The sequence below is a fragment of the Nelumbo nucifera genome, chromosome 4 (assembly GCF_055504915.1).
Source record: "Nelumbo nucifera cultivar China Antique chromosome 4, China Antique-T2T, whole genome shotgun sequence".
Taxonomy (NCBI): Eukaryota; Viridiplantae; Streptophyta; class Magnoliopsida; order Proteales; family Nelumbonaceae; genus Nelumbo; species Nelumbo nucifera.
In genome coordinates this window covers 51,635,168-51,660,951 of record NC_142652.1, presented here as the reverse complement: position 1 = coordinate 51,660,951, position 25,784 = coordinate 51,635,168, and the positions used below count along the sequence as shown (strand labels likewise).

The following is a 25,784-nucleotide window of genomic DNA, read 5'->3' as shown; positions in this document are numbered from 1 at the left end:
ATTAATGGAAGGGAGCAAGATAGGTCATAAAGATCTAAGCGAGCATGAATTAAACGGGTGCTATCATACCAGCACTAATGCACCGGATCTCATCCGAACTCCGAAGTTAAGTGTGCTTGGGCGAGAGTAGTATTAGGATGGGTGACCTCCTGGGAAGTCCTTGTGTTTCACCCCAATTTTATTAATATTTTATTTCGATATCGTATTTGCAAATTCCATTTGTCGTTTCGGCGAGACAAACTCAAACAACGCGCCGGATACTCGGACCATTTGCGGCACGATCGTCATTACTGAATGGGAACCGTTCAAAAACCGGGCTTTTGGCATTCGTCGTGCATTGTGGGCCCCGCGATAGTATTGCATCTATCCGGGGGTGCGGCAGATCTGAAAAGCAAACACTCTGCTCACGTAGGAGCTTGTGCACGGTTACCAAGGGAGGAAGGCTGCATACACAGTTTTTTCAAGTCTAAAACAATTAATGGAGGGGAGCAAGATAGTGCATAAAGATCTAAGCGAGCATGAATTAAACGGGTGCGATCATACCAGCACTAAAGCACCGGATCCCATCAGAACTCCGAAGTTAAGTGTGCATGGGCGGGAGTAGTCCTAGGATGGGTGACCTTCTGGGAAGTCCTCGTGTTGCACCCCAATTTTATTAATATTTTATTTCGATATCGTATTTGCAAATTCCATTTGTCGTTTCGGCGAGACAAACGCAAACAACGCGCCGGATACTCGGACCATTTGCGGCACGATTGTCATTACTGAATGGGAACCGTGAAAAAACCGGGCTTTTGGCATTCGTCGTGCATTGTGGGCCCCGCGATAGTTTTGCATCTATCCGGGGGTGCGGCAGATCTAAAAAGCAAACACTCTGCTCACATAAGAGCTTGTGCACGGTTACCAAGGGAGGAAGGCTGCATACACAGTTTTTTTCAAGTCTAAAACAATTAATGGAGGGGAGCAAGATAGTGCATAAAGATCTAAGCGAGCATGAATTAAACGGGTGCGGTCATACCAGCACTAATGCACCGGATCCCATCAGAACTCTGAAGTTAAGCGTGCTTGGGCGAGAGTAGTACTAGGATGGGTGACCTCCTGGGAAGTCCTCGTGTTGCACCCCAATTTTATTAATATTTTATTTTGATTTGTATTTGCAAATTCCATTTGTTGTTTCTGGGAGACAACTGGAAACAATGCGTCGGATACTCGGACCATTTGCGGCACGATCGTCATTACTGAATGGCAACGATGCAAGAACCGGGCTTTCGGCATTCGTCATGCATTGTGGGCCCCGCGATAGTATTGCATCTATCCGGGGGTGCGGCAGATCTGAAATACAAACACTTTGCTCACGTAGGAGCTTGTGCACGGTTACCAAGGGAGGAAGGCTGCATACACAGTTTTTTCAAATCTAAAACAATTAATGGAGGGGAGCAAGATAGTGCATAAAGATCTAAGCGAGCATGAATTAAACGGGTGCGATCATACCAGCACTAATGCACAGGATCCCATCAGAACTCCGAACTTAAGCGTGCTTGGGCGAAAGTAGTACTAGGATGGGTGACCTCCTGGGAAGTCCTCGTGTTGCACCCCAATTTTATTAATATTTTATTTCGATATCGTATTTGCAAATTCCATTTGTCGTTTCGGCGAGACAAACGCAAACAACGTGCCGGATACTCGGACCATTTGCGGCACGATTGTCATTACTGAATGGGAACCGTGCAAAAACCGGGCTTTTGGCATTCATCGTGCATTGTGGGCCCCGCGATATTATTGCATCTATCAGGGGGTGCGGCAGATCTGAAAAGCAAACACTCTGCTCACGTAGGAGCTTGTGCACGGTTACCAAGGGAGGAAGGCTGCATACACAGTTTTTTCAAGTCTAAAACAATTAATGGAGGGGAGCAAGATAGTGCATAAAGATCTAAGCGAGCATGAATTAAACGGGTGCGATCATACCAGCACTAATGCACTGGATCCCATCAGAACTCCGAAGTTAAGCGTGCTTGGGCGAGAGTAGTAATAGGATGGGTGACCTCCTGGGAAGTCCTCGTGTTGCACCCCAATTTTATTAATATTTTATTTTGATTTGTATTTGGAAATTCCATTTGTTGTTTCTGGGAGATACTGGAAACAATGCGTCGGATACTCGGACCATTTGCGGCACGATCGTCATTACTGAATGGCCACGATGCAAGAACCGGGCTTTCGGCATTCGTCATGCATTGTGGGCCCCACGATAGTATTGCATCTATCCGGAGGTGCGGCAGATCTGAAAAGCAAACACTCCGCTCACGTAGGAGCTTGTGCACGGTTACCAAGGGAAGAAGGCTGCATACACATTTTTTTCAAATCTAAAACAATTAATGGAAGGGAGCAAGATAGTTCACAAAGATCTAAGCGAGCATGAATTAAACGGGTGCGATCATACCATCACAAATGCACCGGATCCCATCAGAACTCCGAAGTTAAGTGTGTTTGGGCGAGAGTAGTACTAGGATGGGTGACCTCCGGGGAAGTCCTCGTGTTGCACCCCAATTTTATTAATATTTTATTTCGATATCGTATTTGCAAATTCCATTTGTCGTTTCGGTGAGACAAACGCAAACAACGTGCCGGATACTCGGACCATTTGCGGCACGATTGTCATTACTGAATGGGAACCGTGCAAAAACCGGGCTTTTGGCATTCGTCGTGCATTGTGGGCCCCGCGATAGTATTGCATCTATCCGGGGGTGCGGCAGATCTGAAATGCAAACACTCTGCACACGTACGAGCTTGTGCACGGTTACCAAGGGAGGAAGGCTGCATACACAGTTTTTTCAAATCTAAAACAATTAATGGAGGGGAGCAAGATAGTGCATAAAGATCTAAGCGAGCATGAATTAAACGGGTGCGATCATACCAGCACTAATGCACAGGATCCCATCAGAACTCCGAATTTAAGCGTGCTTGGGCGAGAGTAGTACTAGGATGGGTGACCTCCTGGGAAGTCCTCGTGTTGCACCCCAATTTTATTAATATTTTATTTCGATATCGTATTTGCAAATTCCATTTGTCGTTTCGGCGAGACAAACGCAAACAACGTGCCAGATACTCGGACCATTTGCGGCACGATTGTCATTACTGAATGGGAACCGTGCAAAAACCGGGCTTTTGGCATTCATCGTGCATTGTGGGCCCCGCGATATTATTGCATCTATCAGGGGGTGCGGCAGATCTGAAAAGCAAACACTCTGCTCACGTAGGAGCTTGTGCACGGTTACCAAGGGAGGAAGGCTGCATACACAGTTTTTTCAAGTCTAAAACAATTAATGGAGGGGAGCAAGATAGTGCATAAAGATCTAAGCGAGCATGAATTAAACGGGTGCGATCATACCAGCACTAATGCACTGGATCCCATCAGAACTCCGAAGTTAAGCGTGCTTGGGCGAGAGTAGTAATAGGATGGGTGACCTCCTGGGAAGTCCTCGTGTTGCACCCCAATTTTATTAATATTTTATTTTGATTTGTATTTGGAAATTCCATTTGTTGTTTCTGGGAGATACTGGAAACAATGCGTCGGATACTCGGACCATTTGCGGCACGATCGTCATTACTGAATGGCCACGATGCAAGAACCGGGCTTTCGGCATTCGTCATGCATTGTGGGCCCCACGATAGTATTGCATCTATCCGGAGGTGCGGCAGATCTGAAAAGCAAACACTCCGCTCACGTAGGAGCTTGTGCACGGTTACCAAGGGAAGAAGGCTGCATACACATTTTTTTCAAATCTAAAACAATTAATGGAAGGGAGCAAGATAGGTCATAAAGATCTAAGCGAGCATGAATTAAACGGGTGCGATCATACCAGCACTAATGCACCGGATCCCATCAGAACTCCGAAGTTAAGTGTGCTTGGGCGAGAGTAGTATTAGGATGGGTGACCTCCTGGGAAGTCCTTGTGTTGCACCCCAATTTTATTAATATTTTATTTCGATATCGTATTTGCAAATTCCATTTGTCGTTTCGGCGAGACAAACTCAAACAACGCGCCGGATACTCGGACCATTTGCGGCACGATCGTCATTACTGAATGGGAACCGTGCAAAAACCGGGCTTTTGGCATTCGTCGTGCATTGTGGGCCCCGCGATAGTATTGCATCTATCCGGGGGTGCGGCAGATCTAAAAAGCAAACACTCTGCTCACGTAAGAGCTTGTGCACGGTTACCAAGGGAGGAAGGCTGCATACACAGTTTTTTCAAGTCTAAAACAATTAATGGAGGGGAGCAAGATAGTGCATAAAGATCTAAGCGAGCATGAATTAAACGGGTGTGATCATACCAGCACTAATGCACCGGATCCCATCAGAACTCCGAAGTTAAGCGTTCTTGGGCGAGAGTAGTACTAGGATGGGTGACCTCTTGGGAAGTCCTCGTGTTGCACCCCAATTTTATTAATATTTTATTTTGATTTGTATTTGCAAATTCCATTTGTTGTTTCTGGGAGACAACTGGAAACAATTCGTCGGATACTCGGACCATTTGCGGCACGATCGTCATTACTGAATGGCAACGATGCAAGAACCGGGCTTTCGGCATTCGTCATGCATTGTGGGCCCCGCGATAGTATTGCATCTATCCGGGGGTGCGGCAGATCTGAAATGCAAACACTCTGCTCACGTACGAGCTTGTGCACGGTTACCAAGGGAGGAAGGCTGCATACACAGTTTTTTCAAATCTAAAACAATTAATGGAGGGGAGCAAGATAGTGCATAAAGATCTAAGCGAGCATGAATTAAACGGGTGCGATCATACCAGCACTAATGCACAGGATCCCATCAGAACTCCGAAGTTAAGCGTGCTTGGGCGAGACTATTACTAGGATGGGTGACCTCCTGGGAAGTCCTCGTGTTGCACCCCAATTTTATTAATATTTTATTTCGATATCGTATTTGCAAATTCCATTTGTCGTTTCGGCGAGACAAACGCAAACAACGTGCCGGATACTCGGACCATTTGCGGCACGATAGTCATTACTGAATGGGAACCGTGCAAAAACCGGGCTTTTGGCATTCATCGTGCATTGTGGGCCCCGCGATATTATTGCATCTATCAGGGGGTGCGGCAGATCTGAAAAGCAAACACTCTGCTCACGTAGGAGCTTGTGCACGGTTACCAAGGGAGGAAGGCTGCATACACAGTTTTTTCAAGTCTAAAACAATTAATGGAGGGGAGCAAGATAGTGCATAAAGATCTAAGCGAGCATGAATTAAACTGGTGCGATTATACCAGCACTAATGCACTGGATCCCATCAGAACTCCGAAGTTAAGCGTGCTTGGGCGAGAGTAGTAATAGGATGGGTGACCTCCTGGGAAGTCCTCGTGTTGCACCCCAATTTTATTAATATTTTATTTTGATTTGTATTTGGAAATTCCATTTGTTGTTTCTGGGATATACTGGAAACAATGCGTCGGATACTCGGACCATTTGCGGCACGATCGTCATTACTGAATGGCCACGATGCAAGAACCGGGCTTTCGGCATTCGTCATGCATTGTGGGCCCCACGATAGTATTGCATCTATCCGGAGGTGCGGAAGATCTGAAAAGCAAACACTCCGCTCACGTAGGAGCTTGTGCACGGTTACCATGGGAAGAAGGCTGCATACACATTTTTTTCAAATCTAAAACAATTAATGGAAGGGAGCAAGATAGGTCATAAAGATCTAAGCGAGCATGAATTAAATGGGTGCGATCATACCAGCACTAATGCACCGGATCCCATCAGAACTCCGAAGTTAAGTGTGCTTGGGCGAGAGTAGTATTAGGATGTGTGACCTCCTGGGAAGTCCTTGTGTTGCACCCCAATTTTATTAATATTTTATTTCGATATCGTATTTGCAAATTCCATTTGTCGTTTCGGCGAGACAAACTCAAACAACGCGCCGGATACTCGGACCATTTGCGGCACGATCGTCATTACTGAATGGGAACCGTGCAAAAACCGGGCTTTTGGCATTCGTCGTGCATTGTGGGCCCCGCGATAGTATTGCATCTATCCGGGGGTGCGGCAGATCTGAAAAGCAAACACTCTGCTCACGTAGGAGCTTGTGCACGGTTACCAAGGGAGGAAGGCTGCATACACAGTTTTTTCAAGTATAAAACAATTAATGGAGGGGAGCAAGATAGTGCATAAAGATCTAAGCGAGCATGAATTAAACGGGTGCGATCATACCAGCACTAATGCACTGGATCCCATCAGAACTCCGAAGTTAAGCGTGCTTGGGCGAGAGTAGTAATAGGATGGGTGACCTCCTGGGAAGTCCTCGTGTTGCACCCCAATTTTATTAATATTTTATTTTGATTTGTATTTGGAAATTCCATTTGTTGTTTCTGGGAGATACTGGAAACAATGCGTCGGATACTCGGACCATTTGCGGCACGATCGTCATTACTGAATGGCCACGATGCAAGAACCGGGCTTTCGGCATTCGTCATGCATTGTGGGCCCCACGATAGTATTGCATCTATCCGGAGGGGCGGCAGATCTGAAAAGCAAACACTCCGCTCACGTAGGAGCTTGTGCACGGTTACCAAGGGAAGAAGGCTGCATACACATTTTTTTCAAATCTAAAACAATTAATGGAAGGGAGCAAGATAGGTCATAAAGATCTAAGCGAGCATGAATTAAATGGGTGCGATCATACCAGCACTAATGCACCGGATCCCATCAGAACTCCGAAGTTAAGTGTGCTTGGGCGAGAGTAGTATTAGGATGTGTGACCTCCTGGGAAGTCCTTGTGTTGCACCCCAATTTTATTAATATTTTATTTCGATATCGTATTTGCAAATTCCATTTGTCGTTTCGGCGAGACAAACTCAAACAACGCGCCGGATACTCGGACCATTTGCGGCACGATCGTCATTACTGAATGGGAACCGTGCAAAAACCGGGCTTTTGGCATTCGTCGTGCATTGTGGGCCCCGCGATAGTATTGCATCTATCCGGGGGTGCGGCAGTTCTAAAAAGCAAACACTCTGCTCACGTAAGAGCTTGTGCACGGTTACCAAGGGAGGAAGGCTGCATACACAGTTTTTTCAAGTCTAAAACAATTAATGGAGGGGAGCAAGATAGTGCATAAAGATCTAAGCGAGCATGAATTAAACGGGTGTGATCATACCAGCACTAATGCACCGGATCCCATCAGAACTCCGAAGTTAAGCGTTCTTGGGCGAGAGTAGTACTAGGATGGGTGACCACCTGGGAAGTCCTCGTGTTGCACCCCAATTTTATTAATATTTTATTTTGATTTGTATTTGCAAATTCCATTTGTTGTTTCTGGGAGACAACTGGAAACAATGCGTCGGATACTCGGACCATTGGCGGCACGATCGTCATTACTGAATGGGAACCGTGCAAAAACCGGGCTTTTGGCATTCGTCGTGCATTGTGGGCCCCGCGATAGTATTGCATCTATCCGGGGGTGCGGCAGATCTGAAATGCAAACACTCTGCTCACGTACGAGCTTGTGCACGGTTACCAAGGGAGGAAGGCTGCATACACAGTTTTTTCAAGTCTAAAACAATTAATGGAGGGGAGCAAGATAGTGCATAAAGATCTAAGCGAGCATGAATTAAACGGGTGCGATCATACCAGCACTAATGCACCGGATCCCATCAGAACTCCGAAGTTAAGTGTTCTTGGGCGGGAGTAGTCCTAGGATGGGTGACCTCCTGGGAAGTCCTCGTGTTGCACCCCAATTTTATTAATATTTTATTTCGATATCGTATTTGCAAATTCCATTTGTCGTTTCGGCGAGACAAACGCAAACAACGCGCCGGATACTCGGACCATTTTCGGCACAATCGTCATTACTGAATGAGAACCGTGCGAAAACCGGGCTTTTGGCATTCGTCGTGCATTGTGGGCCCCGCGATAGTATTGCATCTATCCGGGGGTGCGGCAGATCTAAAAAGCAAACACTCTGCTCACGTAAAAGCTTGTGCACGGTTACCAAGGGAGGAAGGCTGCATACACAGTTTTTTCAAGTCTAAAACAATTAATGGAGGGGAGCAAGATAGTGCATAAAGATCTAAGCGAGCATGAATTAAACGGGTGCGATCATACCAGCACTAATGCACCGGATCCCATCAGAACTCTGAAGTTAAGCGTGCTCGGGCGAGAGTAGTACTAGGATGGGTGACCTCCTGGGAAGTCCTCGTGTTGCACACCAATTTTATTAATATTTTATTTTGATTTATATTTGCAAATTCCATTTGTTGTTTCTGGGAGATACTGGAAACAATGCGTCGGATACTCGGACCATTTGCGGCACGATCGTCATTACTGAATGGCCACGATGCTAGAACCGGGCTTTCGGCATTCGTCATGCATTGTGGGCCCCGCGATAGTATTGCATCTATCCGGAGGTGCGGCAGATCTGAAAAACAAACACTCCGCTCACGTAGGAGCTTGTGCACGGTTACCAAGGGAAAGAGGCTGCATACACATTTTTTTCAAATCTAAAACAATTAATGGAAGGGAGCAAGATAGGTCATAAAGATCTAAGCGAGCATGAATTAAACGGGTGCTATCATACCAGCACTAATGCACCGGATCTCATCAGAACTCCGAAGTTAAGTGTGCTTGGGCGAGAGTAGTATTAGGATGGGTGACCTCCTGGGAAGTCCTTGTGTTTCACCCCAATTTTATTAATATTTTATTTCGATATCGTATTTGCAAATTCCATTTGTCGTTTCGGCGAGACAAACTCAAACAACGCGCCGGATACTCGGACCATTTGCGGCACGATCGTCATTACTGAATGGGAACCGTTCAAAAACCGGGCTTTTGGCATTCGTCGTGCATTGTGGGCCCCGCGATAGTATTGCATCTATCCGGGGGTGCGGCAGATCTGAAAAGCAAACACTCTGCTCACGTAGGAGCTTGTGCACGGTTACCAAGGGAGGAAGGCTGCATACACAGTTTTTTCAAGTCTAAAACAATTAATGGAGGGGAGCAAGATAGTGCATAAAGATCTAAGCGAGCATGAATTAAACGGGTGCGATCATACCAGCACTAAAGCACCGGATCCCATCAGAACTCCGAAGTTAAGTGTGCATGGGCGGGAGTAGTCCTAGGATGGGTGACCTCCTGGGAAGTCCTTGTGTTTCACCCCAATTTTATTAATATTTTATTTCGATATCGTATTTGCAAATTCCATTTGTCGTTTCGGCGAGACAAACTCAAACAACGCGCCGGATACTCGGACCATTTGCGGCACGATCGTCATTACTGAATGGGAACCGTGCAAAAACCGGGCTTTTGGCATTCGTCGTGCATTGTGGGCCCCGCGATAGTATTGCATCTATCCGGGGGTGCGGCAGATCTGAAAAGCAAACACTCTGCTCACGTAGGAGCTTGTGCACGGTTACCAAGGGAGGAAGGCTGCATACACAGTTTTTTCAAGTATAAAACAATTAATGGAGGGGAGCAAGATAGTGCATAAAGATCTAAGCGAGCATGAATTAAACGGGTGCGATCATACCAGCACTAATGCACTGGATCCCATCAGAACTCCGAAGTTAAGCGTGCTTGGGCGAGAGTAGTAATAGGATGGGTGACCTCCTGGGAAGTCCTCGTGTTGCACCCCAATTTTATTAATATTTTATTTTGATTTGTATTTGGAAATTCCATTTGTTGTTTCTGGGAGATACTGGAAACAATGCGTCGGATACTCGGACCATTTGCGGCACGATCGTCATTACTGAATGGCCACGATGCAAGAACCGGGCTTTCGGCATTCGTCATGCATTGTGGGCCCCACGATAGTATTGCATCTATCCGGAGGGGCGGCAGATCTGAAAAGCAAACACTCCGCTCACGTAGGAGCTTGTGCACGGTTACCAAGGGAAGAAGGCTGCATACACATTTTTTTCAAATCTAAAACAATTAATGGAAGGGAGCAAGATAGGTCATAAAGATCTAAGCGAGCATGAATTAAATGGGTGCGATCATACCAGCACTAATGCACCGGATCCCATCAGAACTCCGAAGTTAAGTGTGCTTGGGCGAGAGTAGTATTAGGATGTGTGACCTCCTGGGAAGTCCTTGTGTTGCACCCCAATTTTATTAATATTTTATTTCGATATCGTATTTGCAAATTCCATTTGTCGTTTCGGCGAGACAAACTCAAACAACGCGCCGGATACTCGGACCATTTGCGGCACGATCGTCATTACTGAATGGGAACCGTGCAAAAACCGGGCTTTTGGCATTCGTCGTGCATTGTGGGCCCCGCGATAGTATTGCATCTATCCGGGGGTGCGGCAGTTCTAAAAAGCAAACACTCTGCTCACGTAAGAGCTTGTGCACGGTTACCAAGGGAGGAAGGCTGCATACACAGTTTTTTCAAGTCTAAAACAATTAATGGAGGGGAGCAAGATAGTGCATAAAGATCTAAGCGAGCATGAATTAAACGGGTGTGATCATACCAGCACTAATGCACCGGATCCCATCAGAACTCCGAAGTTAAGCGTTCTTGGGCGAGAGTAGTACTAGGATGGGTGACCTCCTGGGAAGTCCTCGTGTTGCACCCCAATTTTATTAATATTTTATTTTGATTTGTATTTGCAAATTCCATTTGTTGTTTCTGGGAGACAACTGGAAACAATGCGTCGGATACTCGGACCATTGGCGGCACGATCGTCATTACTGAATGGGAACCGTGCAAAAACCGGGCTTTTGGCATTCGTCGTGCATTGTGGGCCCCGCGATAGTATTGCATCTATCCGGGGGTGCGGCAGATCTGAAATGCAAACACTCTGCTCACGTACGAGCTTGTGCACGGTTACCAAGGGAGGAAGGCTGCATACACAGTTTTTTCAAGTCTAAAACAATTAATGGAGGGGAGCAAGATAGTGCATAAAGATCTAAGCGAGCATGAATTAAACGGGTGCGATCATACCAGCACTAATGCACCGGATCCCATCAGAACTCCGAAGTTAAGTGTTCTTGGGCGGGAGTAGTCCTAGGATGGGTGACCTCCTGGGAAGTCCTCGTGTTGCACCCCAATTTTATTAATATTTTATTTCGATATCGTATTTGCAAATTCCATTTGTCGTTTCGGCGAGACAAACGCAAACAACGCGCCGGATACTCGGACCATTTTCGGCACAATCGTCATTACTGAATGAGAACCGTGCAAAAACCGGGCTTTTGGCATTCGTCGTGCATTGTGGGCCCCGCGATAGTATTGCATCTATCCGGGGGTGCGGCAGATCTAAAAAGCAAACACTCTGCTCACGTAAAAGCTTGTGCACGGTTACCAAGGGAGGAAGGCTGCATACACAGTTTTTTCAAGTCTAAAACAATTAATGGAGGGGAGCAAGATAGTGCATAAAGATCTAAGCGAGCATGAATTAAACGGGTGCGATCATACCAGCACTAATGCACCGGATCCCATCAGAACTCTGAAGTTAAGCGTGCTCGGGCGAGAGTAGTACTAGGATGGGTGACCTCCTGGGAAGTCCTCGTGTTGCACTCCAATTTTATTAATATTTTATTTTGATTTATATTTGCAAATTCCATTTGTTGTTTCTGGGAGATACTGGAAACAATGCGTCGGATACTCGGACCATTTGCGGCACGATCGTCATTACTGAATGGCCACGATGTTAGAACCGGGCTTTCGGCATTCGTCATGCATTGTGGGCCCCGCGATAGTATTGCATCTATCCGGAGGTGCGGCAGATCTGAAAAACAAACACTCCGCTCACGTAGGAGCTTGTGCACGGTTACCAAGGGAAAGAGGCTGCATACACATTTTTTTCAAATCTAAAACAATTAATGGAAGGGAGCAAGATAGGTCATAAAGATCTAAGCGAGCATGAATTAAACGGGTGCTATCATACCAGCACTAATGCACCGGATCTCATCAGAACTCCGAAGTTAAGTGTGCTTGGGCGAGAGTAGTATTAGGATGGGTGACCTCCTGGGAAGTCCTTGTGTTTCACCCCAATTTTATTAATATTTTATTTCGATATCGTATTTGCAAATTCCATTTGTCGTTTCGGCGAGACAAACTCAAACAACGCGCCGGATACTCGGACCATTTGCGGCACGATCGTCATTACTGAATGGGAACCGTTCAAAAACCGGGCTTTTGGCATTCGTCGTGCATTGTGGGCCCCGCGATAGTATTGCATCTATCCGGGGGTGCGGCAGATCTGAAAAGCAAACACTCTGCTCACGTAGGAGCTTGTGCACGGTTACCAAGGGAGGAAGGCTGCATACACAGTTTTTTCAAGTCTAAAACAATTAATGGAGGGGAGCAAGATAGTGCATAAAGATCTAAGCGAGCATGAATTAAACGGGTGCGATCATACCAGCACTAAAGCACCGGATCCCATCAGAACTCCGAAGTTAAGTGTGCATGGGCGGGAGTAGTCCTAGGATGGGTGACCTCCTGGGAAGTCCTCGTGTTGCACCCCAATTTTATTAATATTTTATTTCGATATCGTATTTGCAAATTCCATTTGTCGTTTCGGCGAGACAAACGCAAACAACGCGCCGGATACTCGGACCATTTGCGGCACGATTGTCATTACTGAATGGGAACCGTGAAAAAACCGGGCTTTTGGCATTCGTCGTGCATTGTGGGCCCCGCGATAGTTTTGCATCTATCCGGGGGTGCGGCAGATCTAAAAAGCAAACACTCTGCTCACATAAGAGCTTGTGCACGGTTACCAAGGGAGGAAGGCTGCATACACAGTTTTTTTCAAGTCTAAAACAATTAATGGAGGGGAGCAAGATAGTGCATAAAGATCTAAGCGAGCATGAATTAAACGGGTGCGATCATACCAGCACTAATGCACCGGATCCCATCAGAACTCCGAAGTTAAGCGTGCTTGGGCGAGAGTAGTACTAGGATGGGTGACCTCCTGGGAAGTCCTCGTGTTGCACCCCAATTTTATTAATATTTTATTTTGATTTGTATTTGCAAATTCCATTTGTTGTTTCTGGGAGACAACTGGAAACAATGCGTCGGATACTCGGACCATTTGCGGCACGATCGTCATTACTGAATGGCAACGATGCAAGAACCGGGCTTTCGGCATTCGTCATGCATTGTGGGCCCCGCGATAGTATTGCATCTATCCGGGGGCGCGGCAGATCTGAAATACAAACACTTTGCTCACGTAGGAGCTTGTGCACGGTTACCAAGGGAGGAAGGCTGCATACACAGTTTTTTCAAATCTAAAACAATTAATGGAGGGGAGTAAGATAGTGCATAAAGATCTAAGCGAGCATGAATTAAACGGGTGCGATCATACCAGCACTAATGCACAGGATCCCATCAGAACTCCGAACTTAAGCGTGCTTGGGCGAAAGTAGTACTAGGATGGGTGACCTCCTGGGAAGTCCTCGTGTTGCACCCCAATTTTATTAATATTTTATTTCGATATCGTATTTGCAAATTCCATTTGTCGTTTCGGCGAGACAAACGCAAACAACGTGCCGGATACTCGGACCATTTGCGGCACGATTGTCATTACTGAATGGGAACCGTGCAAAAACCGGGCTTTTGGCATTCATCGTGCATTGTGGGCCCCGCGATATTATTGCATCTATCAGGGGGTGCGGCAGATCTGAAAAGCAAACACTCTGCTCACGTAGGAGCTTGTGCACGGTTACCAAGGGAGGAAGGCTGCATACACAGTTTTTTCAAGTCTAAAACAATTAATGGAGGGGAGCAAGATAGTGCATAAAGATCTAAGCGAGCATGAATTAAACGGGTGCGATCATACCAGCACTAATGCACTGGATCCCATCAGAACTCCGAAGTTAAGCGTGCTTGGGCGAGAGTAGTAATAGGATGGGTGACCTCCTGGGAAGTCCTCGTGTTGCACCCCAATTTTATTAATATTTTATTTTGATTTGTATTTGGAAATTCCATTTGTTGTTTCTGGGAGATACTGGAAACAATGCGTCGGATACTCGGACCATTTGCGGCACGATCGTCATTACTGAATGGCCACGATGCAAGAACCGGGCTTTCGGCATTCGTCATGCATTGTGGGCCCCACGATAGTATTGCATCTATCCGGAGGTGCGGCAGATCTGAAAAGCAAACACTCCGCTCACGTAGGAGCTTGTGCACGGTTACCAAGGGAAGAAGGCTGCATACACATTTTTTTCAAATCTAAAACAATTAATGGAAGGGAGCAAGATAGTTCACAAAGATCTAAGCGAGCATGAATTAAACGGGTGCGATCATACCAGCACAAATGCACCGGATCCCATCAGAACTCCGAAATTAAGTGTGCTTGGGCGAGAGTAGTACTAGGATGGGTGACCTCCGGGGAAGTCCTCGTGTTGCACCCCAATTTTATTAATATTTTATTTCGATATCGTATTTGCAAATTCCATTTGTCGTTTCGGTGAGACAAACGCAAACAACGTGCCGGATACTCGGACCATTTGCGGCACGATTGTCATTACTGAATGGGAACCGTGCAAAAACCGGGCTTTTGGCATTCGTCGTGCATTGTGGGCCCCGCGATAGTATTGCATCTATCCGGGGGTGCGGCAGATCTGAAATGCAAACACTCTGCACACGTACGAGCTTGTGCACGGTTACCAAGGGAGGAAGGCTGCATACACAGTTTTTTCAAATCTAAAACAATTAATGGAGGGGAGCAAGATAGTGCATAAAGATCTAAGCGAGCATGAATTAAACGGGTGCGATCATACCAGCACTAATGCACCGGATCCCATCAGAACTCCGAAGTTAAGCGTGCTTGGGCGAGAGTAGTACTAGGATGGGTGACCTCCTGGGAAGTCCTCGTGTTGCACCCCAATTTTATTAATATTTTATTTTGATTTGTATTTGCAAATTCCATTTGTTGTTTCTGGGAGACAACTGGAAACAATGCGTCGGATACTCGGACCATTTGCGGCACAATCGTCATTACTGAATGGCAACGATGCAAGAACCGGGCTTTCGGCATTCGTCATGCATTGTGGGCCCCGCGATAGTATTGCATCTATCCGGGGGTGCGGCAGATCTGAAATGCAAACACTCTGCTCACGTAGGAGCTTGTGCACGGTTACCAAGGGAGGAAGGCTGCATACACAGTTTTTTCAAATCTAAAACAATTAATGGAGGGGAGCAAGATAGTGCATAAAGATCTAAGCGAGCATGAATTAAACGGGTGCGATCATACCAGCACTAATGCACAGGATCCCATCAGAACTCCGAAGTTAAGCGTGCTTGGGCGAGAGTAGTACTAGGATGGGTGACCTCCTGGGAAGTCCTCGTGTTGCACCCCAATTTTATTAATATTTTATTTCGATATCGTATTTGCAAATTCCATTTGTCGTTTCGGCGAGACAAACGCAAACAACGTGCCAGATACTCGGACCATTTGCGGCACGATTGTCATTACTGAATGGGAACCGTGCAAAAACCGGGCTTTTGGCATTCATCGTGCATTGTGGGCCCCGCGATATTATTGCATCTATCAGGGGGTGCGGCAGATCTGAAAAGCAAACACTCTGCTCACGTAGGAGCTTGTGCACGGTTACCAAGGGAGGAAGGCTGCATACACAGTTTTTTCAAGTCTAAAACAATTAATGGAGGGGAGCAAGATAGTGCATAAAGATCTAAGCGAGCATGAATTAAACGGGTGCGATCATACCAGCACTAATGCACTGGATCCCATCAGAACTCCGAAGTTAAGCGTGCTTGGGCGAGAGTAGTAATAGGATGGGTGACCTCCTGGGAAGTCCTCGTGTTGCACCCCAATTTTATTAATATTTTATTTTGATTTGTATTTGGAAATTCCATTTGTTGTTTCTGGGAGATACTGGAAACAATGCGTCGGATACTCGGACCATTTGCGGCACGATCGTCATTACTGAATGGCCACGATGCAAGAACCGGGCTTTCGGCATTCGTCATGCATTGTGGGCCCCACGATAGTATTGCATCTATCCGGAGGTGCGGCAGATCTGAAAAGCAAACACTCCGCTCACGTAGGAGCTTGTGCACGGTTACCAAGGGAAGAAGGCTGCATACACATTTTTTTCAAATCTAAAACAATTAATGGAAGGGAGCAAGATAGGTCATAAAGATCTAAGCGAGCATGAATTAAACGGGTGCGATCATACCAGCACTAATGCACCGGATCCCATCAGAACTCCGAAGTTAAGTGTGCTTGGGCGAGAGTAGTATTAGGATGGGTGACCTCCTAGGAAGTCCTTGTGTTGCACCCCAATTTTATTAATATTTTATTTCGATATCGTATTTGCAAATTCCATTTGTCGTTTCGGCGAGACAAACTCAAACAACGCGCCGGATACTCGGACCATTTGCGGCACGATCGTCATTACTGAATGGGAACCGTGCAAAAACCGGGCTTTTGGCATTCGTCGTGCATTGTGGGCCCCGCGATAGTATTGCATCTATCCGGGGGTGCGGCAGATCTAAAAAGCAAACACTCTGCTCACGTAAGAGCTTGTGCACGGTTACCAAGGGAGGAAGGCTGCATACACAGTTTTTTCAAGTCTAAAACAATTAATGGAGGGGAGCAAGATAGTGCATAAAGATCTAAGCGAGCATGAATTAAACGGGTGTGATCATACCAGCACTAATGCACCGGATCCCATCAGAACTCCGAAGTTAAGCGTTCTTGGGCGAGAGTAGTACTAGGATGGGTGACCTCCTGGGAAGTCCTCGTGTTGCACCCCAATTTTATTAATATTTTATTTTGATTTGTATTTGCAAATTCCATTTGTTGTTTCTGGGAGACAACTGGAAACAATGCGTCGGATACTCGGACCATTTGCGGCACGATCGTCATTACTGAATGGCAACGATGCAAGAACCGGGCTTTCGGCATTCGTCATGCATTGTGGGCCCCGCGATAGTATTGCATCTATCCGGGGGTGCGGCAGATCTGAAATGCAAACACTCTGCTCACGTATGAGCTTGTGCACGGTTACCAAGGGAGGAAGGCTGCATACACAGTTTTTTCAAATCTAAAACAATTAATGGAGGGGAGCAAGATAGTGCATAAAGATCTAAGCGAGCATGAATTAAACGGGTGCGATCATACCAGCACTAATGCACAGGATCCCATCAGAACTCCGAAGTTAAGCGTGCTTGGGCGAGACTATTACTAGGATGGGTGACCTCCTGGGAAGTCCTCGTGTTGCACCCCAATTTTATTAATATTTTATTTCGATATCGTATTTGCAAATTCCATTTGTCGTTTCGGCGAGACAAACGCAAACAACGTGCCGGATACTCGGACCATTTGCGGCACGATAGTCATTACTGAATGGGAACCGTGCAAAAACCGGGCTTTTGGCATTCGTCGTGCATTGTGGGCCCCGCGATAGTATTGCATCTATCCGGGGGTGCGGCAGATCTGAAAAGCAAACACTCTGCTCACGTAGGAGTTTGTGCACGGTTACCAAGGGAGGAAGGCTGCATACACAGTTTTTTCACGTCTAAAACAATTAATGGAGGGGAGCAAGATAGTGCATAAAGATCTAAGCGAGCATGAATTAAACGGGTGCGATCATACCAGCACTAATGCACCGGATCTCATCAGAACTCCGAAGTTAAGCGTGCTTGGGCGAGAGTAGTACTAGGAAGGGTGACCTCCTGGGAAGTCCTCGTGTTGCACCCCAACTTTATTAATATTTTATTTTGATTTGTATTTGCAAATTCCATATGTTGTTTCTGGGAGACAACTGGAAACAATGCGTCGGATACTCGGACCATTTGCGGCACGATCGTCATTACTGAATGGCAACGATGCAAGAACCGGGCTTTCGGCATTCGTCATGCATTGTGGGCCCCGCGATAGTATTGCATCTATCCGGGGGTGCGGCAGATCTGAAATGCAAACACTCTGCTCACGTAGGAGCTTGTGCACGGTTACCAAGGGAGGAAGGCTGCATACATAGTTTTTTCAAATCTAAAACAATTAATGGAGGGGAGCAAGATAGTGCATAAAGATCTAAGCGAGCATGAATTAAACGGGTGCGATCATACCAGCACTAATGCACCGGATCCCATCAGAACTCCGAAGTTAAGTGTGCATGGGCGGGAGTAGTCCTAGGATGGGTGACCTCCTGGGAAGTCCTCGTGTTGCACCCCAATTTTATTAATATTTTATTTTGATATCGTATTTGCAAATTCCATTTGTCGTTTCGGCGAGACAAACGCAAACAACGCGCCGGATACTCGGACCATTTGCGGCACGATCGTCATTACTGAATGAGAACCGTGCAAAAACCGGGCTTTTGGCATTCGTCGTGCATTGTGGGCCCCGCGATAGTATTGCATCTATCCGGGGGTGCGACAGATCTGAAAAGCAAACACTCTGCTCACGTAGGAGCTTGTGCACGGTTACCAAGGGAGGAAGGCTGCATACACAGTTTTTTCAAGTCTAAAACAATTAATGGAGGGGAGCAAGATAGTGCACAAAGATCTAAGCGAGCATGAATTAAACGGGTGCGATCATACCAGCACTAATGCACCGGATCTCATCAGAACTCCGAAGTTAAGCGTGCTTGGGCGAGAGTAGTACTTGGAAGGGTGACCTCCTGGGAAGTCCTCGTGTTGCACCCCAATTTTATTAATATTTTATTTTGATTTGTATTTGCAAATTCCATTTGTTGTTTCTGGGAGACAACTGGAAACAATGCGTCGGATACTCGGACCATTTGCGGCACGATCGTCATTACTGAATGGCAACGATGCAAGAACCGGGCTTTCGGCATTCGTCGTGCATTGTGGGCCCCGCGATAGTATTGCATCTATCCGGAGGTGCGGCAGATCTGAAAAGCAAACACTCTGCTCACGTAGGAGCTTGTGCACGGTTACCAAGGGAGGAAGGCTGCATACACAGTTTTTTCAAATCTAAAACAATTAATGGAGGGGAGCAAGATAGTGCATAAAGATCTAAGCGAGCATGAATTAAACGGGTGCTATCATACCAGCACTAATGCACCGGATCTCATCAGAACTCCGAAGTTAAGTGTGCTTGGGCGAGAGTAGTATTAGGATGGGTGACCTCCTGGGAAGTCCTTGTGTTTCACCCCAATTTTATTAATATTTTATTTCGATATCGTATTTGCAAATTCCATTTGTCGTGTCGGCGAGACAAACTCAAACAACGCGCCGGATACTCGAACCATTTGCGGCACGATCGTCATTACTGAATGGGAACCGTGCAAAAACCGGGCTTTTGGCATTCGTCGTGCATTGTGGGCCCCGCGATAGTATTGCATCTATCCGGGGGTGCGGCAGATCTGAAAAGCAAACACTCTGCTCACATAGGAGCTTGTGCACGGTTACCAAGGGAGGAAGGCTGCATACACAGTTTTTTCAAGTCTAAAACAATTAATGGAGGGGAGCAAGATAGTGCATAAAGATCTAAGCGAGCATGAATTAAACGGGTGCGATCATACCAGCACTAATGCACCGGATCCCATCAGAACTCCGAACTTAAGTGTGCATGGGCGGGAGTAGTCCTAGGATGGGTGACCTCCTGGGAAGTCCTCGTGTTGCACCCCAATTTTATTAATATTTTATTTCGATATCGTATTTGCAAATTCCGTTTGTCGTTTCGGCGAGACAAACGCAAACAACGCGCCGGATACTCGGACCATTTGCGGCACAATCGTCATTACTGAATGAGAACCGTGCAAAAACCGGGCTTTTGGCATTCGTCGTGCATTGTGGGCCCCGCGATAGTATTGCATCTATCCGGGGGTGCGGCAGATCTAAAAAGCAAACACTCTGCTCACGTAAAAGCTTGTGCACGGTTACCAAGGGAGGAAGGCTGCATACACAGTTTTTTCAAGTCTAAAACAATTAATGGAGGGGAGCAAGATAGTGCATAAAGATCTAAGCGAGCATGAATTAAACGGGTGCGATCATATCAGCACTAATGCACTGGATCCCATCAGAACTCTGAAGTTAAGCGTGCTCGGGCGAGAGTAGTACTAGGATGGGTGACCTCCTGGGAAGTCCTCGTGTTGCACTCCAATTTTATTAATATTTTATTTTGATTTATATTTGCAAATTCCATTTGTTGTTTCTGGGAGATACTGGAAACAATGCGTCGGATACTCGGACCATTTGCGGCACGATCGTCATTACTGAATGGCCACGATGCTAGAACCGGGCTTTCGGCATTCGTCATGCATTGTGGGCCCCGCGATAGTATTGCATCTATCCGGAGGTGCGGCAGATCTGAAAAACAAACACTCCGCTCACGTAGGAGCTTGTGCACGGTTACCAAGGGAAAGAGGCTGCATACACATTTTTTTCAAATCTAAAACAATTAATGGAAGGGAGCAAGATAGGTCATAAAGATCTAAGCGAGCATGAATTAAACGGGTGCTATCATACCAGCACTAATGCACCGGATCTCATCAGAACTCCGAAGTTAAGTGTGCTTGGGCGAGAGTAGTATTAGGATGGGTGACCTCCTGGGAAGTCCTTGTGTTTCACCCCAATTTTATTAATATTTTATTTCGATATCGTATTTGCAAATTCCATTTGTCGTTTCGGCGAGACAAACTCAAACAACGCGCCGGATACTCGGACCATTTGCGGCACGATCGTCATTACTGAATGGGAACCGTGCAAAAACCGGGCTTTTGGCATTCGTCGTGCATTGTGGGCCCCGCGATAGTATTGCATCTATCCGGGGGTGCGGCAGATCTGAAAAGCAAACACTCTGCTCACGTAGGAGCTTGTGCACGGTTACCAAGGGAGGAAGGCTGCATACACAGTTTTTTCAAGTCTAAAACAATTAATGGAGGGGAGCAAGATAGTGCATAAAGATCTAAGCGAGCATGAATTAAACGGGTGCGATCATACCAGCACTAAAGCACCGGATCCCATCAGAACTCCGAAGTTAAGTGTGCATGGGCGGGAGTAGTCCTAGGATGGGTGACCTCCTGGGAAGTCCTCGTGTTGCACCCCAATTTTATTAATATTTTATTTCGATATCGTATTTGCAAATTCCATTTGTCGTTTCGGCGAGACAAACGCAAACAACGCGCCGGATACTCGGACCATTTGCGGCACGATTGTCATTACTGAATGGGAACCGTGAAAAAACCGGGCTTTTGGCATTCGTCGTGCATTGTGGGCCCCGCGATAGTTTTGCATCTATCCGGGGGTGCGGCAGATCTAAAAAGCAAACACTCTGCTCACATAAGAGCTTGTGCACGGTTACCAAGGGAGGAAGGCTGCATACACAGTTTTTTTCAAGTCTAAAACAATTAATGGAGGGGAGCAAGATAGTGCATAAAGATCTAAGCGAGCATGAATTAAACGGGTGCGATCATACCAGCACTAATGCACCGGATCCCATCAGAACTCCGAAGTTAAGCGTGCTTGGGCGAGAGTAGTACTAGGATGGGTGACCTCCTGGGAAGTCCTCGTGTTGCACCCCAATTTTATTAATATTTTATTTTGATTTGTATTTGCAAATTCCATTTGTTGTTTCTGGGAGACAACTGGAAACAATGCGTCGGATACTCGGACCATTTGCGGCACGATCGTCATTACTGAATGGCAACGATGCAAGAACCGGGCTTTCGGCATTCGTCATGCATTGTGGGCCCCGCGATAGTATTGCATCTATCCGGGGGTGCGGCAGATCTGAAATACAAACACTTTGCTCACGTAGGAGCTTGTGCACGGTTACCAAGGGAGGAAGGCTGCATACACAGTTTTTTCAAATCTAAAACAATTAATGGAGGGGAGCAAGATAGTGCATAAAGATCTAAGCGAGCATGAATTAAACGGGTGCGATCATACCAGCACTAATGCACCGGATCCCATCAGAACTCCGAAGTTAAGCGTGCTTGGGCGAGAGTAGTACTAGGATGGGTGACCTCCTGGGAAGTCCTCGTGTTGCACCCCAATTTTATTAATATTTTATTTTGATTTGTATTTGCAAATTCCATTTGTTGTTACTGGGAGACAACTGGAAACAATGCGTCGGATACTCGGACCATTTGCGGCACAATCGTCATTACTGAATGGCAACGATGCAAGAACCGGGCTTTCGGCATTCGTCATGCATTGTGGGCCCCGCGATAGTATTGCATCTATCCGGGGGTGCGGCAGATCTGAAATGCAAACACTCTGCTCACGTAGGAGCTTGTGCACGGTTACCAAGGGAGGAAGGCTGCATACACAGTTTTTTCAAATCTAAAACAATTAATGGAGGGGAGCAAGATAGTGCATAAAGATCTAAGCGAGCATGAATTAAACGGGTGCGATCATACCAGCACTAATGCACAGGATCCCATCAGAACTCCGAAGTTAAGCGTGCTTGGGCGAGAGTAGTACTAGGATGGGTGACCTCCTGGGAAGTCCTCGTGTTGCACCCCAAATTTTATTAATATTTTATTTCGATATCGTATTTGCAAATTCCATTTGTCGTTTCGGCGAGACAAACGCAAACAACGTGCCGGATACTCGGACCATTTGCGGCACGATTGTCATTACTGAATGGGAACCGTGCAAAAACCGGGCTTTTGGCATTCATCGTGCATTGTGGGCCCCGCGATAGTATTGCATCTATCCGGGGGTGCGGCAGATCTAAAAGGCAAACACTCTGCTCACGTAAGAGCTTGTGCACGGTTACCAAGGGAGGAAGGCTGCATACACAGTTTTTTCAAGTCTAAAACAATTAATGGAGGGGAGCAAGATAGTGCATAAAGATCTAAGCGAGCATGAATTAAACGGGTGTGATCATACCAGCACTAATGCACCGGATCCCATCAGAACTCCGAAGTTAAGCGTTCTTGGGCGAGAGTAGTACTAGGATGGGTGACCTCCTGGGAAGTCCTCGTGTTGCACCCCAATTTTATTAATATTTCATTTTGATTTGTATTTGCAAATTCCATTTGTTGTTTCTGGGAGACAACTGGAAACAATGCGTCGGATACTCGGACCATTTGCGGCACGATCGTCATTACTGAATGGCAACGATGCAAGAACCGGGCTTTCGGCATTCGTCATGCATTGTGGGCCCCGCGATAGTATTGCATCTATCCGGGGGTGCGGCAGATTTGAAATGCAAACACTCTGCTCACGTACGAGCTTGTGCACGGTTACCAAGGGAGGAAGGCTGCATACACAGTTTTTTCAAATCTAAAACAATTAATGGAGGGGAGCAAGATAGTGCATAAAGATCTAAGCGAGCATGAATTAAACGGGTGCGATCATACCAGCACTAATGCACAGGATCCCATCAGAACTCCGAAGTTAAGCGTGCTTGGGCGAGACTATTACTAGGATGGGTGACCTCCTGGGAAGTCCTCGTGTTGCACCCCAATTTTATTAATATTTTATTTCGATATCGTATTTGCAAATTCCATTTGTCGTTTCGGCGAGACAAACGCAAACAACGTGCCGGATACTCGGACCATTTGCGGCACGATAGTCATTACTGAATGGGAACCGTGCAAAAACCGGGCTTTTGGCATTCATCGTGCATTGTGGGCCCCGCGATATTATTGCATCTATCAGGGGGTGCGGCAGATCTGAAAAGCAAACACTCTGCTCACGTAGGAGCTTGTGCACGGTTACCAAGGGAGGAAGGCTGCATACACAGTTTTTTCAAGTCTAAAACAATTAATGGAGGGGAGCAAGATAGTGCATAAAGATCTAAGCGAGCATGAATTAAACGGGTGCGATCATACCAGCACTAATGCACTGGATCCCATCAGAACTCCGAAGTTAAGCGTGCTTGGGCGAGAGTAGTAATAGGATGGGTGACCTCCTGGGAAGTCCTCGTGTTGCACCCCAATTTTATTAATATTTTATATTGATTTGTATTTGGAAATTCCATTTGTTGTTTCTGGGAGATACTGGAAACAATGCGTCGGATACTCGGACCATTTGCGGCACGATCGTCATTACTGAATGGCCACGATGCAAGAACCGGGCTTTCGGCATTCGTCATGCATTGTGGGCCCCACGATAGTATTGCATCTATCCGGAGGGGCGGCAGATCTGAAAAGCAAACACTCCGCTCACGTAGGAGCTTGTGCACGGTTACCAAGGGAAGAAGGCTGCATACACATTTTTTTCAAATCTAAAACAATTAATGGAAGGGAGCAAGATAGGTCATAAAGATCTAAGCGAGCATGAATTAAATGGGTGCGATCATACCAGCACTAATGCACCGGATCCCATCAGAACTCCGAAGTTAAGTGTGCTTGGGCGAGAGTAGTATTAGGATGTGTGACCTCCTGGGAAGTCCTTGTGTTGCACCCCAATTTTATTAATATTTTATTTCGATATCGTATTTGCAAATTCCATTTGTCGTTTCGGCGAGACAAACTCAAACAACGCGCCGGATACTCGGACCATTTGCGGCACGATCGTCATTACTGAATGGGAACCGTGCAAAAACCGGGCTTTTGGCATTCGTCGTGCATTGTGGGCCCCGCGATAGTATTGCATCTATCCGGGGGTGCGGCAGTTCTAAAAAGCAAACACTCTGCTCACGTAAGAGCTTGTGCACGGTTACCAAGGGAGGAAGGCTGCATACACAGTTTTTTCAAGTCTAAAACAATTAATGGAGGGGAGCAAGATAGTGCATAAAGATCTAAGCGAGCATGAATTAAACGGGTGTGATCATACCAGCACTAATGCACCGGATCCCATCAGAACTCCGAAGTTAAGCGTTCTTGGGCGAGAGTAGTACTAGGATGGGTGACCTCCTGGGAAGTCCTCGTGTTGCACCCCAATTTTATTAATATTTTATTTTGATTTGTATTTGCAAATTCCATTTGTTGTTTCTGGGAGACAACTGGAAACAATGCGTCGGATACTCGGACCATTGGCGGCACGATCGTCATTACTGAATGGGAACCGTGCAAAAACCGGGCTTTTGGCATTCGTCGTGCATTGTGGGCCCCGCGATAGTATTGCATCTATCCGGGGGTGCGGCAGATCTGAAATGCAAACACTCTGCTCACGTACGAGCTTGTGCACGGTTACCAAGGGAGGAAGGCTGCATACACAGTTTTTTCAAGTCTAAAACAATTAATGGAGGGGAGCAAGATAGTGCATAAAGATCTAAGCGAGCATGAATTAAACGGGTGCGATCATACCAGCACTAATGCACCGGATCCCATCAGAACTCCGAAGTTAAGTGTGCATGGGCGGGAGTAGTCCTAGGATGGGTGACCTCCTGGGAAGTCCTCGTGTTGCACCCCAATTTTATTAATATTTTATTTTGATATCGTATTTGCAAATTCCATTTGTCGTTTCGGCGAGACAAACGCAAACAACGCGCCGGATACTCGGACCATTTGCGGCACGATCGTCATTACTGAATGAGAACCGTGCAAAAACCGGGCTTTTGGCATTCGTCGTGCATTGTGGGCCCCGCGATAGTATTGCATCTATCCGGGGGTGCGACAGATCTGAAAAGCAAACACTCTGCTCACGTAGGAGCTTGTGCACGGTTACCAAGGGAGGAAGGCTGCATACACAGTTTTTTCAAGTCTAAAACAATTAATGGAGGGGAGCAAGATAGTGCACAAAGATCTAAGCGAGCATGAATTAAACGGGTGCGATCATACCAGCACTAATGCACCGGATCTCATCAGAACTCCGAAGTTAAGCGTGCTTGGGCGAGAGTAGTACTTGGAAGGGTGACCTCCTGGGAAGTCCTCGTGTTGCACCCCAATTTTATTAATATTTTATTTTGATTTGTATTTGCAAATTCCATT

The 25,784-nt window shown here is 46.4% G+C and overlaps 50 non-coding genes and 5 pseudogenes across 50 annotated transcripts; all 55 read left to right on the top strand.

The window, feature by feature from the left end:
- Nucleotides 1-55: 55 nt before the first annotated feature.
- On the top strand, nucleotides 56-174 carry LOC148795563 (5S ribosomal RNA; annotated as a pseudogene).
- Nucleotides 175-529: 355 nt separating this feature from the next.
- Nucleotides 530-648, top strand: LOC148795562 (5S ribosomal RNA). Its single transcript, XR_016073720.1, has one exon. It is a non-coding gene; the product is annotated as a 5S ribosomal RNA (ribosomal RNA).
- Nucleotides 649-1,004: 356 nt separating this feature from the next.
- LOC148795561 (5S ribosomal RNA) lies at nucleotides 1,005-1,123 on the top strand. The gene has a single exon (XR_016072246.1). It is a non-coding gene; the product is annotated as a 5S ribosomal RNA (ribosomal RNA).
- Nucleotides 1,124-1,477: 354 nt separating this feature from the next.
- On the top strand, nucleotides 1,478-1,596 carry LOC148795560 (5S ribosomal RNA). Its single transcript, XR_016070716.1, has one exon. It is a non-coding gene; the product is annotated as a 5S ribosomal RNA (ribosomal RNA).
- Nucleotides 1,597-1,951: 355 nt separating this feature from the next.
- Nucleotides 1,952-2,070, top strand: LOC148795559 (5S ribosomal RNA). The gene has a single exon (XR_016074651.1). It is a non-coding gene; the product is annotated as a 5S ribosomal RNA (ribosomal RNA).
- A 353-nt stretch (nucleotides 2,071-2,423) lies between these two features.
- On the top strand, nucleotides 2,424-2,542 carry LOC148795558 (5S ribosomal RNA). Its single transcript, XR_016072649.1, has one exon. It is a non-coding gene; the product is annotated as a 5S ribosomal RNA (ribosomal RNA).
- Nucleotides 2,543-2,897: 355 nt separating this feature from the next.
- Nucleotides 2,898-3,016, top strand: LOC148795557 (5S ribosomal RNA). The gene has a single exon (XR_016068759.1). It is a non-coding gene; the product is annotated as a 5S ribosomal RNA (ribosomal RNA).
- A 355-nt stretch (nucleotides 3,017-3,371) lies between these two features.
- LOC148795556 (5S ribosomal RNA) lies at nucleotides 3,372-3,490 on the top strand. The gene has a single exon (XR_016074650.1). It is a non-coding gene; the product is annotated as a 5S ribosomal RNA (ribosomal RNA).
- Nucleotides 3,491-3,843: 353 nt separating this feature from the next.
- On the top strand, nucleotides 3,844-3,962 carry LOC148795555 (5S ribosomal RNA). Its single transcript, XR_016073406.1, has one exon. It is a non-coding gene; the product is annotated as a 5S ribosomal RNA (ribosomal RNA).
- A 355-nt stretch (nucleotides 3,963-4,317) lies between these two features.
- On the top strand, nucleotides 4,318-4,436 carry LOC148795554 (5S ribosomal RNA). The gene has a single exon (XR_016073160.1). It is a non-coding gene; the product is annotated as a 5S ribosomal RNA (ribosomal RNA).
- Nucleotides 4,437-4,790: 354 nt separating this feature from the next.
- Nucleotides 4,791-4,909, top strand: LOC148795553 (5S ribosomal RNA). Its single transcript, XR_016069743.1, has one exon. It is a non-coding gene; the product is annotated as a 5S ribosomal RNA (ribosomal RNA).
- Nucleotides 4,910-5,264: 355 nt separating this feature from the next.
- LOC148795552 (5S ribosomal RNA) lies at nucleotides 5,265-5,383 on the top strand. The gene has a single exon (XR_016069824.1). It is a non-coding gene; the product is annotated as a 5S ribosomal RNA (ribosomal RNA).
- Nucleotides 5,384-5,736: 353 nt separating this feature from the next.
- LOC148795551 (5S ribosomal RNA) lies at nucleotides 5,737-5,855 on the top strand. The gene has a single exon (XR_016069958.1). It is a non-coding gene; the product is annotated as a 5S ribosomal RNA (ribosomal RNA).
- A 355-nt stretch (nucleotides 5,856-6,210) lies between these two features.
- LOC148795550 (5S ribosomal RNA) lies at nucleotides 6,211-6,329 on the top strand. Its single transcript, XR_016074649.1, has one exon. It is a non-coding gene; the product is annotated as a 5S ribosomal RNA (ribosomal RNA).
- A 353-nt stretch (nucleotides 6,330-6,682) lies between these two features.
- LOC148795549 (5S ribosomal RNA) lies at nucleotides 6,683-6,801 on the top strand. The gene has a single exon (XR_016069957.1). It is a non-coding gene; the product is annotated as a 5S ribosomal RNA (ribosomal RNA).
- A 355-nt stretch (nucleotides 6,802-7,156) lies between these two features.
- Nucleotides 7,157-7,275, top strand: LOC148795548 (5S ribosomal RNA). The gene has a single exon (XR_016072822.1). It is a non-coding gene; the product is annotated as a 5S ribosomal RNA (ribosomal RNA).
- Nucleotides 7,276-7,629: 354 nt separating this feature from the next.
- Nucleotides 7,630-7,748, top strand: LOC148795547 (5S ribosomal RNA). The gene has a single exon (XR_016075747.1). It is a non-coding gene; the product is annotated as a 5S ribosomal RNA (ribosomal RNA).
- Nucleotides 7,749-8,103: 355 nt separating this feature from the next.
- Nucleotides 8,104-8,222, top strand: LOC148795546 (5S ribosomal RNA). Its single transcript, XR_016073477.1, has one exon. It is a non-coding gene; the product is annotated as a 5S ribosomal RNA (ribosomal RNA).
- Nucleotides 8,223-8,575: 353 nt separating this feature from the next.
- LOC148795545 (5S ribosomal RNA) lies at nucleotides 8,576-8,694 on the top strand (annotated as a pseudogene).
- A 355-nt stretch (nucleotides 8,695-9,049) lies between these two features.
- LOC148795544 (5S ribosomal RNA) lies at nucleotides 9,050-9,168 on the top strand. Its single transcript, XR_016070472.1, has one exon. It is a non-coding gene; the product is annotated as a 5S ribosomal RNA (ribosomal RNA).
- A 355-nt stretch (nucleotides 9,169-9,523) lies between these two features.
- LOC148795543 (5S ribosomal RNA) lies at nucleotides 9,524-9,642 on the top strand. Its single transcript, XR_016074648.1, has one exon. It is a non-coding gene; the product is annotated as a 5S ribosomal RNA (ribosomal RNA).
- Nucleotides 9,643-9,995: 353 nt separating this feature from the next.
- On the top strand, nucleotides 9,996-10,114 carry LOC148795542 (5S ribosomal RNA). Its single transcript, XR_016069956.1, has one exon. It is a non-coding gene; the product is annotated as a 5S ribosomal RNA (ribosomal RNA).
- Nucleotides 10,115-10,469: 355 nt separating this feature from the next.
- LOC148795541 (5S ribosomal RNA) lies at nucleotides 10,470-10,588 on the top strand. The gene has a single exon (XR_016072920.1). It is a non-coding gene; the product is annotated as a 5S ribosomal RNA (ribosomal RNA).
- A 354-nt stretch (nucleotides 10,589-10,942) lies between these two features.
- Nucleotides 10,943-11,061, top strand: LOC148795540 (5S ribosomal RNA). Its single transcript, XR_016075746.1, has one exon. It is a non-coding gene; the product is annotated as a 5S ribosomal RNA (ribosomal RNA).
- Nucleotides 11,062-11,416: 355 nt separating this feature from the next.
- On the top strand, nucleotides 11,417-11,535 carry LOC148795539 (5S ribosomal RNA). Its single transcript, XR_016072235.1, has one exon. It is a non-coding gene; the product is annotated as a 5S ribosomal RNA (ribosomal RNA).
- Nucleotides 11,536-11,888: 353 nt separating this feature from the next.
- On the top strand, nucleotides 11,889-12,007 carry LOC148795538 (5S ribosomal RNA; annotated as a pseudogene).
- Nucleotides 12,008-12,362: 355 nt separating this feature from the next.
- Nucleotides 12,363-12,481, top strand: LOC148795537 (5S ribosomal RNA). The gene has a single exon (XR_016073316.1). It is a non-coding gene; the product is annotated as a 5S ribosomal RNA (ribosomal RNA).
- A 356-nt stretch (nucleotides 12,482-12,837) lies between these two features.
- On the top strand, nucleotides 12,838-12,956 carry LOC148795536 (5S ribosomal RNA). The gene has a single exon (XR_016072203.1). It is a non-coding gene; the product is annotated as a 5S ribosomal RNA (ribosomal RNA).
- Nucleotides 12,957-13,310: 354 nt separating this feature from the next.
- On the top strand, nucleotides 13,311-13,429 carry LOC148795535 (5S ribosomal RNA). Its single transcript, XR_016070715.1, has one exon. It is a non-coding gene; the product is annotated as a 5S ribosomal RNA (ribosomal RNA).
- Nucleotides 13,430-13,784: 355 nt separating this feature from the next.
- Nucleotides 13,785-13,903, top strand: LOC148795534 (5S ribosomal RNA). The gene has a single exon (XR_016074647.1). It is a non-coding gene; the product is annotated as a 5S ribosomal RNA (ribosomal RNA).
- Nucleotides 13,904-14,256: 353 nt separating this feature from the next.
- On the top strand, nucleotides 14,257-14,375 carry LOC148795533 (5S ribosomal RNA). Its single transcript, XR_016073434.1, has one exon. It is a non-coding gene; the product is annotated as a 5S ribosomal RNA (ribosomal RNA).
- A 355-nt stretch (nucleotides 14,376-14,730) lies between these two features.
- LOC148795532 (5S ribosomal RNA) lies at nucleotides 14,731-14,849 on the top strand. Its single transcript, XR_016072192.1, has one exon. It is a non-coding gene; the product is annotated as a 5S ribosomal RNA (ribosomal RNA).
- Nucleotides 14,850-15,203: 354 nt separating this feature from the next.
- Nucleotides 15,204-15,322, top strand: LOC148795531 (5S ribosomal RNA). The gene has a single exon (XR_016072722.1). It is a non-coding gene; the product is annotated as a 5S ribosomal RNA (ribosomal RNA).
- A 355-nt stretch (nucleotides 15,323-15,677) lies between these two features.
- Nucleotides 15,678-15,796, top strand: LOC148795530 (5S ribosomal RNA). Its single transcript, XR_016074645.1, has one exon. It is a non-coding gene; the product is annotated as a 5S ribosomal RNA (ribosomal RNA).
- Nucleotides 15,797-16,149: 353 nt separating this feature from the next.
- Nucleotides 16,150-16,268, top strand: LOC148795529 (5S ribosomal RNA). Its single transcript, XR_016075537.1, has one exon. It is a non-coding gene; the product is annotated as a 5S ribosomal RNA (ribosomal RNA).
- A 355-nt stretch (nucleotides 16,269-16,623) lies between these two features.
- LOC148795528 (5S ribosomal RNA) lies at nucleotides 16,624-16,742 on the top strand. The gene has a single exon (XR_016072919.1). It is a non-coding gene; the product is annotated as a 5S ribosomal RNA (ribosomal RNA).
- A 354-nt stretch (nucleotides 16,743-17,096) lies between these two features.
- On the top strand, nucleotides 17,097-17,215 carry LOC148795527 (5S ribosomal RNA). The gene has a single exon (XR_016069742.1). It is a non-coding gene; the product is annotated as a 5S ribosomal RNA (ribosomal RNA).
- Nucleotides 17,216-17,570: 355 nt separating this feature from the next.
- Nucleotides 17,571-17,689, top strand: LOC148795526 (5S ribosomal RNA). Its single transcript, XR_016072402.1, has one exon. It is a non-coding gene; the product is annotated as a 5S ribosomal RNA (ribosomal RNA).
- A 354-nt stretch (nucleotides 17,690-18,043) lies between these two features.
- LOC148795525 (5S ribosomal RNA) lies at nucleotides 18,044-18,162 on the top strand. The gene has a single exon (XR_016073798.1). It is a non-coding gene; the product is annotated as a 5S ribosomal RNA (ribosomal RNA).
- Nucleotides 18,163-18,517: 355 nt separating this feature from the next.
- Nucleotides 18,518-18,636, top strand: LOC148795524 (5S ribosomal RNA). Its single transcript, XR_016072569.1, has one exon. It is a non-coding gene; the product is annotated as a 5S ribosomal RNA (ribosomal RNA).
- Nucleotides 18,637-18,990: 354 nt separating this feature from the next.
- On the top strand, nucleotides 18,991-19,109 carry LOC148795523 (5S ribosomal RNA; annotated as a pseudogene).
- A 355-nt stretch (nucleotides 19,110-19,464) lies between these two features.
- On the top strand, nucleotides 19,465-19,583 carry LOC148795522 (5S ribosomal RNA). Its single transcript, XR_016069827.1, has one exon. It is a non-coding gene; the product is annotated as a 5S ribosomal RNA (ribosomal RNA).
- A 355-nt stretch (nucleotides 19,584-19,938) lies between these two features.
- Nucleotides 19,939-20,057, top strand: LOC148795521 (5S ribosomal RNA). The gene has a single exon (XR_016075750.1). It is a non-coding gene; the product is annotated as a 5S ribosomal RNA (ribosomal RNA).
- A 353-nt stretch (nucleotides 20,058-20,410) lies between these two features.
- On the top strand, nucleotides 20,411-20,529 carry LOC148795520 (5S ribosomal RNA; annotated as a pseudogene).
- Nucleotides 20,530-20,884: 355 nt separating this feature from the next.
- Nucleotides 20,885-21,003, top strand: LOC148795519 (5S ribosomal RNA). The gene has a single exon (XR_016073315.1). It is a non-coding gene; the product is annotated as a 5S ribosomal RNA (ribosomal RNA).
- A 356-nt stretch (nucleotides 21,004-21,359) lies between these two features.
- On the top strand, nucleotides 21,360-21,478 carry LOC148795518 (5S ribosomal RNA). Its single transcript, XR_016072181.1, has one exon. It is a non-coding gene; the product is annotated as a 5S ribosomal RNA (ribosomal RNA).
- A 354-nt stretch (nucleotides 21,479-21,832) lies between these two features.
- On the top strand, nucleotides 21,833-21,951 carry LOC148795517 (5S ribosomal RNA). Its single transcript, XR_016072170.1, has one exon. It is a non-coding gene; the product is annotated as a 5S ribosomal RNA (ribosomal RNA).
- Nucleotides 21,952-22,305: 354 nt separating this feature from the next.
- Nucleotides 22,306-22,424, top strand: LOC148795516 (5S ribosomal RNA). The gene has a single exon (XR_016072721.1). It is a non-coding gene; the product is annotated as a 5S ribosomal RNA (ribosomal RNA).
- A 356-nt stretch (nucleotides 22,425-22,780) lies between these two features.
- Nucleotides 22,781-22,899, top strand: LOC148795515 (5S ribosomal RNA). Its single transcript, XR_016072917.1, has one exon. It is a non-coding gene; the product is annotated as a 5S ribosomal RNA (ribosomal RNA).
- A 354-nt stretch (nucleotides 22,900-23,253) lies between these two features.
- Nucleotides 23,254-23,372, top strand: LOC148795514 (5S ribosomal RNA). The gene has a single exon (XR_016069741.1). It is a non-coding gene; the product is annotated as a 5S ribosomal RNA (ribosomal RNA).
- A 355-nt stretch (nucleotides 23,373-23,727) lies between these two features.
- LOC148795513 (5S ribosomal RNA) lies at nucleotides 23,728-23,846 on the top strand. Its single transcript, XR_016074644.1, has one exon. It is a non-coding gene; the product is annotated as a 5S ribosomal RNA (ribosomal RNA).
- A 353-nt stretch (nucleotides 23,847-24,199) lies between these two features.
- LOC148795512 (5S ribosomal RNA) lies at nucleotides 24,200-24,318 on the top strand. Its single transcript, XR_016069955.1, has one exon. It is a non-coding gene; the product is annotated as a 5S ribosomal RNA (ribosomal RNA).
- Nucleotides 24,319-24,673: 355 nt separating this feature from the next.
- Nucleotides 24,674-24,792, top strand: LOC148795511 (5S ribosomal RNA). Its single transcript, XR_016072916.1, has one exon. It is a non-coding gene; the product is annotated as a 5S ribosomal RNA (ribosomal RNA).
- Nucleotides 24,793-25,146: 354 nt separating this feature from the next.
- LOC148795510 (5S ribosomal RNA) lies at nucleotides 25,147-25,265 on the top strand. Its single transcript, XR_016073797.1, has one exon. It is a non-coding gene; the product is annotated as a 5S ribosomal RNA (ribosomal RNA).
- Nucleotides 25,266-25,620: 355 nt separating this feature from the next.
- On the top strand, nucleotides 25,621-25,739 carry LOC148795509 (5S ribosomal RNA). Its single transcript, XR_016072568.1, has one exon. It is a non-coding gene; the product is annotated as a 5S ribosomal RNA (ribosomal RNA).
- Nucleotides 25,740-25,784: the final 45 nt, after the last annotated feature.